This window comes from Egretta garzetta, unplaced genomic scaffold (genome assembly GCF_000687185.1).
Source record: "Egretta garzetta isolate BGI_Z169 unplaced genomic scaffold, ASM68718v1 scaffold220, whole genome shotgun sequence".
Classification (NCBI taxonomy): Eukaryota; Metazoa; Chordata; class Aves; order Pelecaniformes; family Ardeidae; genus Egretta; species Egretta garzetta.
In genome coordinates, this window is record NW_009258414.1 from 98,482 (window position 1) to 112,823 (window position 14,342).

The window sequence follows — 14,342 nt, forward strand, 5'->3', positions numbered from 1 at the left end:
GGCCAGCTCATCATCCATCTGTCCCACCTCCATCTTGGCTGGAGGGGGACTGGGCTCTGATGCAGGGAGCCACCATGTATAGGCTCTGTCCTAACTCCTGCCCACGCTGAGCAGCAGGTAAGCTGGGCTTGGCCTGCCCAAGAGCTGTACACAAGCACTGGGGCACAGGAAACACTGACGGGTCTATCAGGGGAAGTAAAGCTTTACCGGCTCAGTATCTTTAACCAGCCTGCAGGTCTAGGTCCCTCTGCTTGCTTCATCGCAGCACAACATGGATAGCAAAGCACTTATCTGATCCCCGAGTCTTGCAGATCTCTTATTAGCAGACACAAATTGCACAGAAGTGCAGCGCACAAACTGCAAGGAAGACAACCATCACGCTGCCTTTATACTCAGCCACTGCCGAGCTCTCAAAGGTGGCTGCTGTAAGGCACTAGAAGGGTCCAGCTTTGCCAGGAGGACAGTAGCAGATTTCCTTTTCCAGGCCATGGGAAGCAGAACTGGAAGTGCTTGAGAGGGGTCGGGTTCTCCTCTTACTCTGTGTGCAATGCATTTGTGTTTGTGTTGCAACTGGATACAGAATAAAGTAGCGTCCCCAGTGCCGCAGAAAATGGGAAAATTTGTCCCTGAATAATTTCTCTAGTATATTAAGCACAAGTCATTCTTATGCAAAGGCTGCCCTGTACAGCTGCCAAGGTCAGAAAGACCTTGCTTTATTTGCTGCATAAGGCTGGCTGCGCAAGTTTTACCTTGTACATATTTTTTCCATGCATTCTCTTGTCTTAGATTTCCCTGCTATTAGTGCCTATGCATCTTGCTGTCTGTTCAGTAGGTCATGATACCTTCTCCAGCTGTTGATAATGACTACCCAATATCCAATCCTCCAGAACAGTCAAAATTCCAGCAAACCAACTCTTACAGTATGTTTAATTCAAAAGACAGCAAGGACAATATTGAATAACAATTTTCAAGGAAAACATGCTCCACAGCTTTTGCTAACAACATCAATATGTTTCTATTTTCAGGGGGTCTTGACCTGCTATCCACTCACACAGCCATCACTGTTCACATTCTAGTATCTACATACAGATGATTTTTTGTGCAAGGATTGCATTCAACCAAATGGCACTGCCTGCACACACAAGCTCTGGATTACAATACCAGCAAGTCTAGCTTTCAGGAAGCAGCCAAGCACTGAACAGCATGGATCGAAATAGATGACAGTGTCTGAAAATAATGCCCTATGCTTTTTAAACTGCAGACACATTCTTACAGTCTAAGCCAATGGTTATACCTAGACTAAGAACTCTCGCCAGTTTACTAAATCCTATGACACTGCAGGAGCAACAGTCAAATTTAGGTATTTGCACAAGGGAAAAAAACAGTATTTTGAAACTGTACAACATCACAATACTGCATAGGACTCAAACATCAAGAAACTTTAACCCAAGCAGTCCCTTCGCAGAAGAACAGAGTTAAGTGACCTACCTGAGGTCAGTGGCCAGGTAGGAAAACTCCACAACAGCCTGCCCTGCTCAGGAATCACACTGCTCAGGAAGCATGCTGCCCTGCCCCAGCCTCTAAACCTAAAGCAACAGAGAGAAGGCAAGCAAAAATGTCCAACACCTCCCCTGATCTGCCAGAACAGTGCAGCAAAGTCCCCCAGTGACAGCAGTTCTTCTTTCTTGATGGTTTATTTCAGGCTACACCTCACCACACCTGATCCACCACAGCAGCATTTGGTGCAGAGCTCTTGCTTATCAGTGTCTGATGCAAACAAGCTTCCAGCCAGCAAGGAGATCTGGTCTGGTGGGAACAGCAAGCCAGGATTCCAGATGAGGGCTCACTCATCCTTCTTTCAGCCCAGAAATCAAGCAGTTTCAGCCATCTCACTTCGCCCCTCTTGACGTTGCTTGAACCGCATTCACAAGTTACAGTTAATACCACTAATGTCACATCAGCCTGAGTATTTGCCCTGAGGGCTACAAGCTCCTCAGGGTAGAAACCCTCTCCCCCTTTATTCTGCAGCAGACTCTGACCTTGGTAGGACCCCACAGCCATTGCCGTAACACAAACCATCATTCAAGCTTAAAACACATACTGGTGCCAGAAGAGTCTTGACTGGAGACAGGCAGCATTACAATGGGGCTGTGCCGAGGGGTTAAGAAACACTGCTGAAAAGGGATGCAAACAAGGACTTCAGGCTCTGAGCAAGCACTCTCTGCCATCCATGCAGCTCAAAAGGTTAGCATCACTTGTGAGCGAGAACTGTCTGGCTGAACGTACTGCCTTTGTTAACTGAGAACGGCTACATGATGGAGTGGGCTAATTAACGACATTTTACTTTTGGGGACCCAGGCTTAAATCCTGGCTCTTGTCACAGCTGAAAATGAATTTAGGGACTACAATGAGAGCCGAGATAATTTATTTTCTACAAAATCATCAAATAATTGCCACTCTCCTGACAGAGAGGCCCAGAACTCTATGCAAGGGCACAGTGCTTATGCTGTTATTTCCCCAAGTATAAAAGTTATTAACAGATTGATGTGAGCGGTCATCACAGCTATCAGTGCTGCTTAGCTGGACTGAGCACCTGAATGTGAAGAACCTCGCCATGCAACATGGTGTGCGCTTCATGATGCAGTGCCGTGCGGGTTGCAGGTCCTACAAGGAGGGAAGCCGTGCCGGGCAGGATTTAAAATTAAATTTTCATACCAATTCTTATATCCCTTAAATTTAGATGGCCAAAGCAGAGCCCTGGTGTAACTCTAGTTACTTTACTGGAAAACCAGCAGGGCTGATCGTGGTCCAAGGGAGCTGAGGGTAATTTCCCCACTTCCTCACAGCTGAAGGCCATCCAGCAGAGCCAGTGGGGAAGCGAGTACTTTCCCCATAAAGTAATTCTCTATTTTTATCTTGCTAAGAAAGTTTTTCATTTAGAATAAAACTCCTGCTTCAGGGAGAAGCCAAGCACCCTTTTCCTTTCAGATTTTTACCACAGAAATTTTCATCTAATCGAATAAGCCATTTTTCCACCACAAGGAATCATCGTGGAAAAATCAGAACAGCAGACCAGCCCCTGAAGGTCTCCAAGCAAGTAGCACAGATACATTGTGTTCCTGACTCTGGCGACAGCACACTCCTTGAATACGGTTCTTTGCAGTGTCACCTCACCCCTCCGTGCCTCAGGTCACCCATCCCAAACAATGGGGATCCTCGGCGTCAAAGCACTTCTGAGAGCAACACACTCAATGTGTAAGTAAAGCAGCAGCCACAGTTTTGGACACAATATGCTGCTCTTCTAAAACACAGGGGTTATTGCTTCTGAAGTGCCATCATCCTCCTCTTTCCTCCTCTCTCAGTAAAGAGTCTCCAGCATCCTCAGCCACCAGCACTACTGACGGTGGGCAGGAAGACGCAACAGAGGTCAAAAAGAACACAGAAACGTTTTCTGAAACAGCCTCCAGCACATAACGCTCAGCAATACACCGCCTTTCATCTGCACCAAGCAAGAGACCCGGACGCTTAACCCTGTAACGCAACAAAATGAGGGGTGGGCGTTGTCTTCATGTTAGGGTTTTACAGAAAGCCAAAGGCCTGTGTGGAAGGCTTCCCTTGAACAATAGAAGAAAAAAAGTTTGTCGGACTTCTATCCAACAAGTCAGAAACTTGGGGGGAAGGGATCAGCCAGAAAACGTCCATGAACTGGGAAAGAAGAGAGCAGCAGCCACAGTGCTCTGCGGCCTAACGAAGAACCTGGGGATGAGGTTCTCCCTGCTCCCGGGCAGGGCATGATTCCCAAGGCCAAACCAAATTCTGCAAGTAAGGGCCACACGTCTCCCCCCGCTGTTATCTTTAAATCCTCTTTACTCCATGGAGCTATTCTCCACCCTCCTTCCCTTTTAATCAGGCCTGACCTACAGATGTCAGCCTCATTTCTGCCACATCTAGGATGCTGTTAACAGGAAAAACCTTACTTACACTCTTGGCTGGATTCCAGCCTACTTCTTGGTCTAGATCTGACCTCGTTCCTCTTCTGCAAGCTTAATCTTATACCTTAAGGGCACAGTGAACATACAGCGACTCCAGCATGGGCCTGTCTACACTCAGTCTTCCCTTCAGCCTGCAGAGCCAGGAGACTCTCTTGATCATGCTGCACACTCACTATTATTGACGGAGGCTCCCTCAGAACTGTGTGTTCTTCAAAAACACACATAAGTTCAAGAGCCAAAAAGCAAACATGAACATGCTTTATGTTCTGCAACATAAACCCCTACTCTAGAGCTCACCCACCAGGACACAAACCTTCAATCAACAGTCTCCGAAGTTTTCTCAGATGCAGCCCTGGCCTTGCACCGAAACCATAACCACGTGTGATACATCCAGCTTCATCTAAAGGCTAGAACAGAATAGTTTGCGTTGGAAGGGACCTTAAAAATCATCTAGTTCCAACCCCCCAGTCATGGGCAGGGACACCTTCCACTAGATCAGTTTGCTCAAAGCCCCATCCAACCCAGCCTTGAGCACTTACTCCTCCTTCAGCAGAGTACAGGACACTAACTGAAGACGAAGGACTTCAACCAGCTGCCATGTCACTCTCCAACAGTACCTTACCAGGCAGAGCCCAGCCACTTGCTGCAATGGTACAAAACAAAAGCTAGCTTATGGCTCTTCCAGCATGTCACAATTGGCACGTTCCTTGCTGTCCTTACCCTGCACAGCCAACACGCAGGAGTCACAGGCTGGAGGTGGGTGGACAACAGCTTGTCCTGTCTTGCCCAAACATCATATAAACAGGGTATCAAGACTGAGCGGGATCTGGCTCATGCACTCCACCTCGTGATCCAAAAACCTCGACCCTGGTCACATATCTATAGCAGCAGTGGAAATATCAACCCGTGAATGAGATATTAGCAACTAATCTGTTATCAGCTTATTCCAAGAAGGCAGCTAGCTGTGAATTCAACCTTCAGGCAACACCACAGGTGTTTCTTGGCTCTCAAAGACATTTGCAGAGTGTTTTCTTTAAGCATTTATGGAGTATGTTAAAAACCCCAATTATCTGTATCTGACACGATGCTGAACCAACACTCTCCTGGTTCACAGGAGCTGTAGAAACAAAACCCCATCAAGGCTAGGAGGAGCCTCCAAATCAACTTCTGTGCACTCCAAACCAGTCCTTGAACGTGTGCTGCAAGAAATCCTCCATACAGATGCACCTTTCATTTAACAGGAGGAGGAGGGGAGGGAGAGGAAAAGAGATTAAAAACAAGATAAAAACACGATCCTCAGGTAACAGAAAAATCAGAGATGCTCCCTCTGTTTACACTACCACATATTTGAGCCAAAGGTGCTTTTAAAGTCCTTTCATGAAATATTTTAATCTGCCTTTCTATCTGCTATGATTGCAAGCTAGTCAGTGCTTTTTCAGAGAAATTATTTATTCAGTTTTACAGTGACTAACCTGAATTTCCAGACTGCTTCAAAAGAAAAACTGAAGCTTTTCTTTACAAAAGGCAAGGAGCACTGGGGTTCTTCCCTCCTTGCTTTTCTTTTTTCCTTCACACCTCAGCTGAAACATCTCTACTTCTCATCTAATGAATAAACAAACTGTGTATCTTTCCACCGAGAAAAGCTCTTCCCTTCACCTCTATGCCAAAAACAAGATGACAATTTTTTCAGTTTTTTTTTGCTGAAGCCACCCAAAGTAGAATAAATTCTTTTTTTTTTTTTTTTAAATTGATTTTTCAGTTTAGCCACCTACTTGAAAAAACAGCTAATCTTACATCGCTGGCTGCAGTCTCACAACCTGGAATAAACCAAACACCACACTGAAAGCGTGGCTTGGTGCTAGTGGGGCACCCCACGAAAAACATCCATAGCCAAAAGCAAATCACAGGGTCAGTGAAAGTGGCCACACTGTGGCATGAACTGCCACGATGTTACTTCCCAGATTAAAGAACAGAAAGTAGCAGCACAAATCTTAAATTAAATACAACTAAGGCTTTAATCCAAGCCCATCAAATTAAGGACCAGTTCCAGAAGGCACGGACTCACTGGGATGCGCTTCTGGTACCCAGAGGAGGTTTCCTGGGGTCGGGGAGCTCAGGTAGCATACACCTATCGCCACCGCCTACTCCAGGTGCCTACTGCATGCCTGCCACAGGGGAAGCAATGTCACATACAGTGGGTCTGCTTTAAGGCAAGTTTAAGGCCCTTACAACTATATTTCATCACGAGTAAGCTCTAATTCTGGGAGGCGGAGGGCGGATGTACATTTTCTTCTGTGGAGATGCCCTTTACCCAACCCAGCCTAAGACCTTCACTTACGCGAGGCTGTGATTATGGGATTCAGGTCACGAGCAAGCAGATCTCATGCTTTAATTCTCTCTCTCTCTTGTTTCAGTTGCCTGAATCTCCAGGATGAGCAACATCACATTCTTGCAGAAACCTAAGCAAACTCGCATGCACCAGCTCTCTCTCGCAACAGAGAGATGCATGAAGTCGATCGTCATAACCTCCCAACCCGAAGGTGTCAGATGCTGCCACTGTGCCACAGCACTCTCTCCCCACATTAAAGGCTCAAAACAACAATCCTAAAGCTAGTCTCACCCCTTTGTCTCCACAATCCAGCTAACAATACTACATCAAGTACATCTACTGTTGCATTTGTATCTCCCCTCTGGTACACCCACCCAGAAAGATGTGCATCCAAAAATACATCAGTCTGCATCCCTTCTTGCTCTCCCAGCTAGCAGCTTTCCTCCCAAGATCACCCTGCCGAGAACCACTTTGGCAACATTCAGGTTTATGACCATCCTAAAAACTCCCACACACCTGATATAAGACTGCAGCCCTAGTTCCATCCTCCTGTAAGCATCGCACAGGATTAGACCCTTGCTAAGTGATCTGGGACTGCAGCAGCATGCTCCCAGCATTGCTATTTATTTGTGGCAGCTTTCACTACCTGCAGATGCTGTCCAAAAATACAGAAGAAAAATTTGTGCTCTTGGGAGCTCATAGTCTAAAGGCAGAGGTCAGGAGAAACACTCTGTTCTTATTAATTCAGTTCCATGGAGGGAAAAAAAAAAAAAAGTCAAGCCTGTATGCTTCTCAGAAGCAGATTATGGCTAATAATACAAAGATTACTGACATTAAATGAATTTAAATTCATTCTTCTATCATTCAGAATATTAAGTTTTTTACCTTCCTCTCCGTATCACTCCCATTTGTAGTCAGCTTCACTTTCTGCCTATTACAAAGATGTTATATTTGGACTATTATCACCATAATGGACTTCTCCCCCTCAGCACTTTTGTTGTACTAGGCATCTTGGAAAAAAAAAAAAAAGCATTTGTAGTGTTAATTTAACAAGCATCCTATCTTCCTTTTTTTTTTTTTTTTTTTTTTTTTTAGGCAATTGCTGCCTAACTCTTCAAACAAGTTCTGCAGTCCTAATGGCTTTTTTGCTTATCAACAGGCAAGGGCAAAGTCTCACCAGCACAGCAGCAGTGCTACTCCTGCAGAAGGAGCGAGTGCTGCTCAACCCAGGGCTCTGCTGGGGAGGTGGAACCACCCGCACGCACCAGCCTGGCCATGCCACAGCACCAGTGCATGCCGCAGGCAAAGGGGACCAGCAAAAAGCATCTGTCACAGATGAGCAAAATTCAATTTTAAATTCAGGTTGCTCCTCACAAACATTCAGACCTGAACTGAACTGAAGAGAGTGTTCTGCACTACCCCTCTAGGACTTAAACGTTTTTAAAGCCAGTACCAGCAAACTGAAGATGGAGCACAGTAACAGGAGCTAAGTCAGCCGCAGATTTACTCACAGGAGGAAAAACTCCTTTTGAAACTTAGAAGTTCTGGTTCAGCTGTAGAATCCCGCTGCCCAAATATTCTACTGACAAACAAGTATCTAACGATGCTTAAGGGAAAGCCATCAGTGAAGCAAGAAACCAGCCAGGTGTTTGCTGCTGAACATCATGAATGCTCCCGCTAAAAGCTTCTCATGCACGTTTGCATCTACATTTTACTGAAAGATAGGGAACCCCACAGCAAACAAACTGTGAATTCCTGCCTTTCAGCCCCAAATCTAGAATGCTTGGCTGGACTGCAGCTGCAGCCCCGAGCTCTGGCCTTCCCTGTTTGCTCTCCTGGTCCCCACATCAGGAAGGAAAGCCAACACATCCCCAAGCCTACAGAGCAGGAATCGACAAGCAGTTATTTGAAATGCAGTTTGCGGTGAATTACCGTAGCACAGGATCAGTCCATCTCAACTGACCAGACCTTTTGTTTCTAAAAGGGAGTTAATGCTGGTAAAAGGCACCTGCCTTAGCTCATGGCCTTATGCAATGGCTGTATTAAACGTTACTCTTACTAATCAGTACATAACCATAAGAGTTAGCATTTTATTGAATTTAAGAAACACCAGCACCTTGCAAATGGCCGTCAGTGACTGGTGCAACCCCACCCATGCAGATGCTCTCCTGCAGGCCTGGGCATTCTCCAGCTCCGATTTCACCACCATTTCCAGCTGACCCAAGCACAGGCTGCATCGACCAGGGCAGCTCTGCCCTCCTGTGGGGCCCAGGCCTTGTTCCTGCCCTCTCCCTTGGCCAGGACAAGCATTCATGAGACCAAGCACAAGGCAGAAGAATGAGAACAGCAGCAGGGAGGAAAGAGAGTGCACGTTTCAGTGCCAAAACCCATTTGAAGGGCATGAAACAGCAGGCTCAGCTCCTTGTGGCACCTGTGGAGGCCAAGGGCACTCGGCACAGCCCAGGAGCTTCAGCAGCCTCTGTCAAGAGGCTTCCACAATTCCCCACAAGTTTGCTTCTTTCCTTGTATGCACTGGAAGTCATATACATTAGAAACACATGGATGAACTGGGTGCAGACCCTATGATAGGGATGAATCCCGGAGCATTGTGCAACCAAACATTTCTCCCATCCAGAAGTTGCCAGGTACAGCATCCCCCAGGTTGGCTGAGCAGATGGAGACGCTCCAAGACCTGGGGGAGAAACTGTTTTTCATGTAAGCTGGCATGTAAAATGGTGTAATCACCCAACTAAAGGCATCTAGGACACATTCTACGGCTGGGCTAAATTTACAAATCCTGGTATCTCCAGAGGAACAAGATGGCGGCACTGTACAGGAAATAAATACATCTCTTGTTAGACACACCAGAAACTTCCCTGCACCTTACAAATGGATCTCAGGGTCTTGTCAGAAGGATAACCTTCCACCTAACATAGGACACAGAATGAATTTTCCTTTCAGCAGCAGTATCCTTATTCCAGCCTTGGTATCTGAGCATCAGCTACTGAATGCGTCATATTACAACGCAGTCACCAGAGTTGGAAAGTCCCCAACCCAGCAGGTCTCTCCCTTTGGCAAGGTTGATATAACCTCGTGCAGAATCCACCCCGCATGCCCTATTCATCTCCTCAGTCTCAGAAGAAACGTGGATCACGGGTATTCAACTGACTGTTCTGGAGACCCTGAAAATCATAGTGAAGGAGGTCAGTCCTGGGTGAGAGCCACCCAAGCCAGCTGCCAGACTGGTCCAAGGGGTAGCACAGAGCAGGCAGAGGAGAGTGGGGGACAATCTGCCTGCACTTCTGAGCAAGGTGGAGGAGGCTGGTTGCACCAGAAGCAGCAGGGGAGGTGCCACCTCACTGCAGATAGGCAGGAGGGAAGGGGCTCGCTGTTCCATTCTGGCTGGCCTCATTTATGTGACCTGTAGCATAGCTTCCTCAAACACTGCATGAAGGGTGCTGCTGCATTAGCCAGACCACACCTGGGCGCTCCAGGCACAGATGACATTAGCTCATTACCAAGGCTATGCTCAGCAAAGGGCACCACAGTTGACACACTTAAGAGTTTCACTGAGTAATGAGTCAAGCTGAATTCAAGTGTGGTGGACTTGGTCTGAGGAACAAGCCCAGGACCTGGGATGAAGGCATTCGGTTGTGGATCCAGGAGTCAAGTGCAAAGGCAAGGTGGAGATGTCAGTGCCAAAACCCAGGCAGTCTGTCAGAGGGCACGGAGGCATTTCACAAAACACCTCTGCGCTCTGACTTCCTCGGTCAGATACAACGTCACCATCTGGAGGGTTCAGAGAAAGAAGGATATACCTACTACCTGCAACCCTACTGGCGGCTCCATGCTACTGTTGCTTTTTTGTACCTAACTTCACGGTATCTGAAGATGCAACACAAGCCCCCCAGGCCAGCACTGCTCATTACCATTTATTTTAAAGCATTCAGACTGTATTTAAAAGGATCCTGCTGGTACCTGGTATGGCTGTAAAGAGATCCATCCATCCTGACTTGCTGGCTGTAGACAGGGTAGGAGATCCTACAACCAAGCAGCTTGATTAAGAGCAAACAGCATTGATGAAGCCTTTTCACCAGATTTTGGGGAAAGAAACCCAACACCCTTTTGCTGCCCAGTCATCTCTTCTCTATCAGTTTTGTATTTTACGGCCTGTGGTAACACTTTGCATGCTGTGGACTAACCCAGCGCTCGGGAGAACAACTCCCAGCAGCAGCCAGCCACAGCTCAGAGCAGCCGATGCTCTTTTGCAGGAGCCGGTTTTCCTTTACAGGGCGGGTTTCCCCATCAGCGAGCCAGGGACGTTTGGCAGCTCGCCATTCCAGCCTTCAGGACTGCTTTAACGACTGGTCCATTCACCCACACGCCAGCATTACAGCCCCTCACAGCACAACCACCACCCTGCAGTCCCAGGACTTTTCACCAAAAGATCACCAAACTCTTCAAAACCACTAATGAATTAAGTCCCAGCATCCCAATTAACTCCGGCAGCATTATCCCCTCGTGACCAAGGAGCGCAGAAGCAGGCTGAGGTGTCCCCATCTCCCCGTGAGCCTGCTGAGAAGCCAGCCATGGCAGCCGGACCTGCCAGCTCCCTCCCTCTGCTCAGCTACAGACCTGTGAGCTATTTCAAAGGCTCTTTCCAAAACAGAAAGAAAAAAAAAAAAGGGAGGTTGGAAGCAGCTTTCTGTTCTCCTTGAAAAGCAGGTCTATGCAACAAAAAAGGTACTAATAAAGGTTTCACAATCCAAATTAAAAGTCAAAGGCAGCAATAAAGAGTCTCTGAAATACAAGAAACACGTTGTGCACTATGTGAAATTTATTGCTGCCTTGCAGAACGAAGCCAAACATCTTAATATGGAAAAACACCGCTACTTTTGACCCAAACAGATTGGGAACAGGAAGTAAAAACAAATTACCCAGCTGCGGCCTCCCCGCGTTACGACCGGCAGCAGCAGCAGAGAAACCAGCGTTTCCTGCCCACGCTCGCCCGTCTGCAGCCACCCGGGTCTGCGCCGTTTGCCCAGGGGCCAATCCCACCTAAACCAGCCAGGGTTTGTTATTAAAGCTCTCACAGGCATGACGAGGCCATTCTGGAAGGGGACTCAGCTGGGGAGAGCCAGGGAAACAGGGACTGCCAGAATCGCCCCAAATGCTGCACCCATTTGCAAACTGCACAGGGCCAGGCTTCCCTACGAGGGGATTCCCTTCCTTTCGGTGGCTCCCTCCATTTTCACCAGCCAAATTCCTGACTCAGGACAGGCATGTTTCAGGAGTTAATTTTGGTTTTACTGCATCATCACCAGCAAACCCTGAGAAATTAAGTCAAGCCTCAATTGGCTCAAAACATAATTGCATTTCTTTTAAATAATAGCTTTGCATTACTTCTTTGTTTTTTGTCAGGTTTTTTTTTGTTTTTTGGTTTTTTGTTTGTTTTTTTTTTTTTACCTTGTGCATATTACATCCTAATTATATTTTCAAGCTTTCATTTGCAGCTACAGGAATAACCCAGAAAGACATACAGATGAGCCAATTTTCAAATCACTTGAGTAAGGAACTGGAGCTTAAAAAAAAAAAAGTGACAGATAGACCAAGGGACCTGAAAGAAAAAAAGAAACATCCAAAACTGACAGTCGCGGCATCTCTTTTGTTCAAACTGGTAACTCAATGCCAAAGAGAATGGCTTTAAGACCTTAGCAGAGCAAACACCGAATATCCCACATGTAACGCAACAGAAAATGCCATTTACACAAATGCTACACACTAAGCAGTAGCTCAGAACCTGATATTTTGATTAAAACTCTACTTGCAGAAAATCTTACAAACATCATTTTTACTAGCTCAAGCAGATTTTTCCTACAAGATTTTAAAAGATTACATGCTAGGTGTAGAATACTTCATAAAGCATAATAAGATTTTTAACTCACGTGATTTTTTTTAAAAAAATAATAGTAACCAGCAAATTACAGCCATTAGTACAAGACTGCCTTCACAGCAGATTTATGCCAGCATTACCGAAAGCAGAATTTCGCCCAACAATTCTGGGTAATACAGACATCTGCAGAACCGAGGGAAAAAAGCATATAAACATGCACAACCACACATTTTGTGCATTATCATCCAAGACTTTTACTTGCAAAACAGTGGCACAAAATACCTGTCCTTGTAAGTACCCTGTGCATGCCCAGGAGTACGCTCTCCTGCACGCAACGACCTCCAGTCCTACCTCATATTCTTTTAAATCCATCACCTTCATGCTCCTAAATGCTTTGGCAGAGGGGTTGCACTATGAGGAAGGAAACTCCCCTCGCACCCCCGTTATTGTGCTGCACGAAGTCCTCTCTCTGCCCCAGCAACTTCCCAGCAAGAAAATCCAAGTTTATCATGCCAAGGAAAGAACAATAAGTGGGAGTCCAAAAAGGCAGTCAGAAGTGCCGCCAAAAAATCTGAGCTCTTTCTCAAAAAAAGGCCCTCCCTTAGGAAGCCTGCCAGTCAAACCCGATCACGAGGCTGTTTTCTGAGGGTGAATAGAGTTCTTATTGACACAGCTTATGTCTGCAGCATGCAGCCCTCCGCAAGGCTTTCAAGAGCAGATCGGATTACACAGACACATTCTCTCTGATTTTATGCATTCAGAAGCCCTCAGACATAAAATACCCAGCTCTGAAGGCCACCGGTTTTTCAGCTCACTATCAGCCTACGTGTTCTACAAAAAGTAAAAAAAAAAAAAGGCAGGCGAAGACGCTGGTACCCTTGCTTGGGCTCTGGAAGACCTCACCCTTGCTGAGCAGGGCCATATAATTTGGAGGCCAAGCCACAGATTTGCTCCATGTGAGTAATACAAGACGACTCATTCCCATGCTGGGTACTTAGCATGGGGATAGGAGAAGGGAAAAAATAAATATCTGCTGACACCATTTAAAATGGGGGAAGATAACATCGCTCTGGGTAGACAATGCTTCCTGGAAGATGGCATGGAAAAAGGGGAGGATACACACCTTTTGAAAGAACATGCACTGCCACAGCTTAGCAGGCAAGAGGTGCCCAACTGCAAAAGCACTGCAAGCATAAAAAAAAGGCAAACCATCCATCCTGGAGCAGCAATTTGTACACACACGGGAACCTAGAGAAAACAAACTAAAAGGATCAATTTATACTCTTACTATACTTAGGGGGCACAATGAGGAACTCTGTTCCAGGAGCAGACACAGACACAAATTCTGGGGTACCTGTGATGCTGCATTAAAGGTGAACAGGGAATTACAAAATGTTTTGTAAAATAAATGCTCCGGCATAAAGACTGCACTTCAGCAAGAGAGACAAGTCTGCGCTTAAATTATACGACAAATTGGGACCTGTGCATTGCCCTAGAGAAGGATGCATGCACTGCCCAGAGGTGTGGAATACACTGATTTAAAAGAAACTCAAAAAAACCCCAAAACCCCAACAAAACTGTCTAACAAGCAAACCAGTGCATTACACATGAATAACTGGTTCCTTATCACCTAAAAGGGAACAACTCCTGCATCAACTCATCCACACTGAATTGAAACTTCTCACTGAAATATTATATATGGCAAATACAGTAAATCAAGCAAGCTTGAGCTTCAGAGCTTTTAAGGGCTTTTAAGAGCAAACACACACTGTTCAGTAAAGTCATTCCCCCCCCCCACGCCTTCCAGGCTGCAATCACTCCCCAATTAAGTGTTTCTATCATGTTGCAAAAGATTTTTCTGACATTTTTCTTGCTGAGTGCTCGAAGCCTGGGCCAGAGTAACCCAAATGTGAGGCGCCATGTCTGTCGGTGGTGGCAGTTCTTTGGTTGGACATTTGCACTCTGTTTTCAGAGCACAGCAAGAGACCCACAGCTCCTATGATCACCTTTGGAAACAGAGATCTAAGCAAACTCTGCTTCTCAGCACACAGACTCCTTCTCAATGAGCACCCTCGTCTTTCTAGTACTCAGTTTCCACACATGACTTCTGGTATGTTCATGGTCAGAA

General features: G+C 46.3%; 1 protein-coding gene across 9 annotated transcripts in view; it reads right to left on the minus strand.

The window, feature by feature from the left end:
* MBNL3 (muscleblind like splicing regulator 3) overlaps positions 1 to 14,342 on the minus strand; it is a 99,743-nt gene that overhangs the window by 82,556 nt on the left and 2,845 nt on the right. The window lies entirely within an intron of this gene.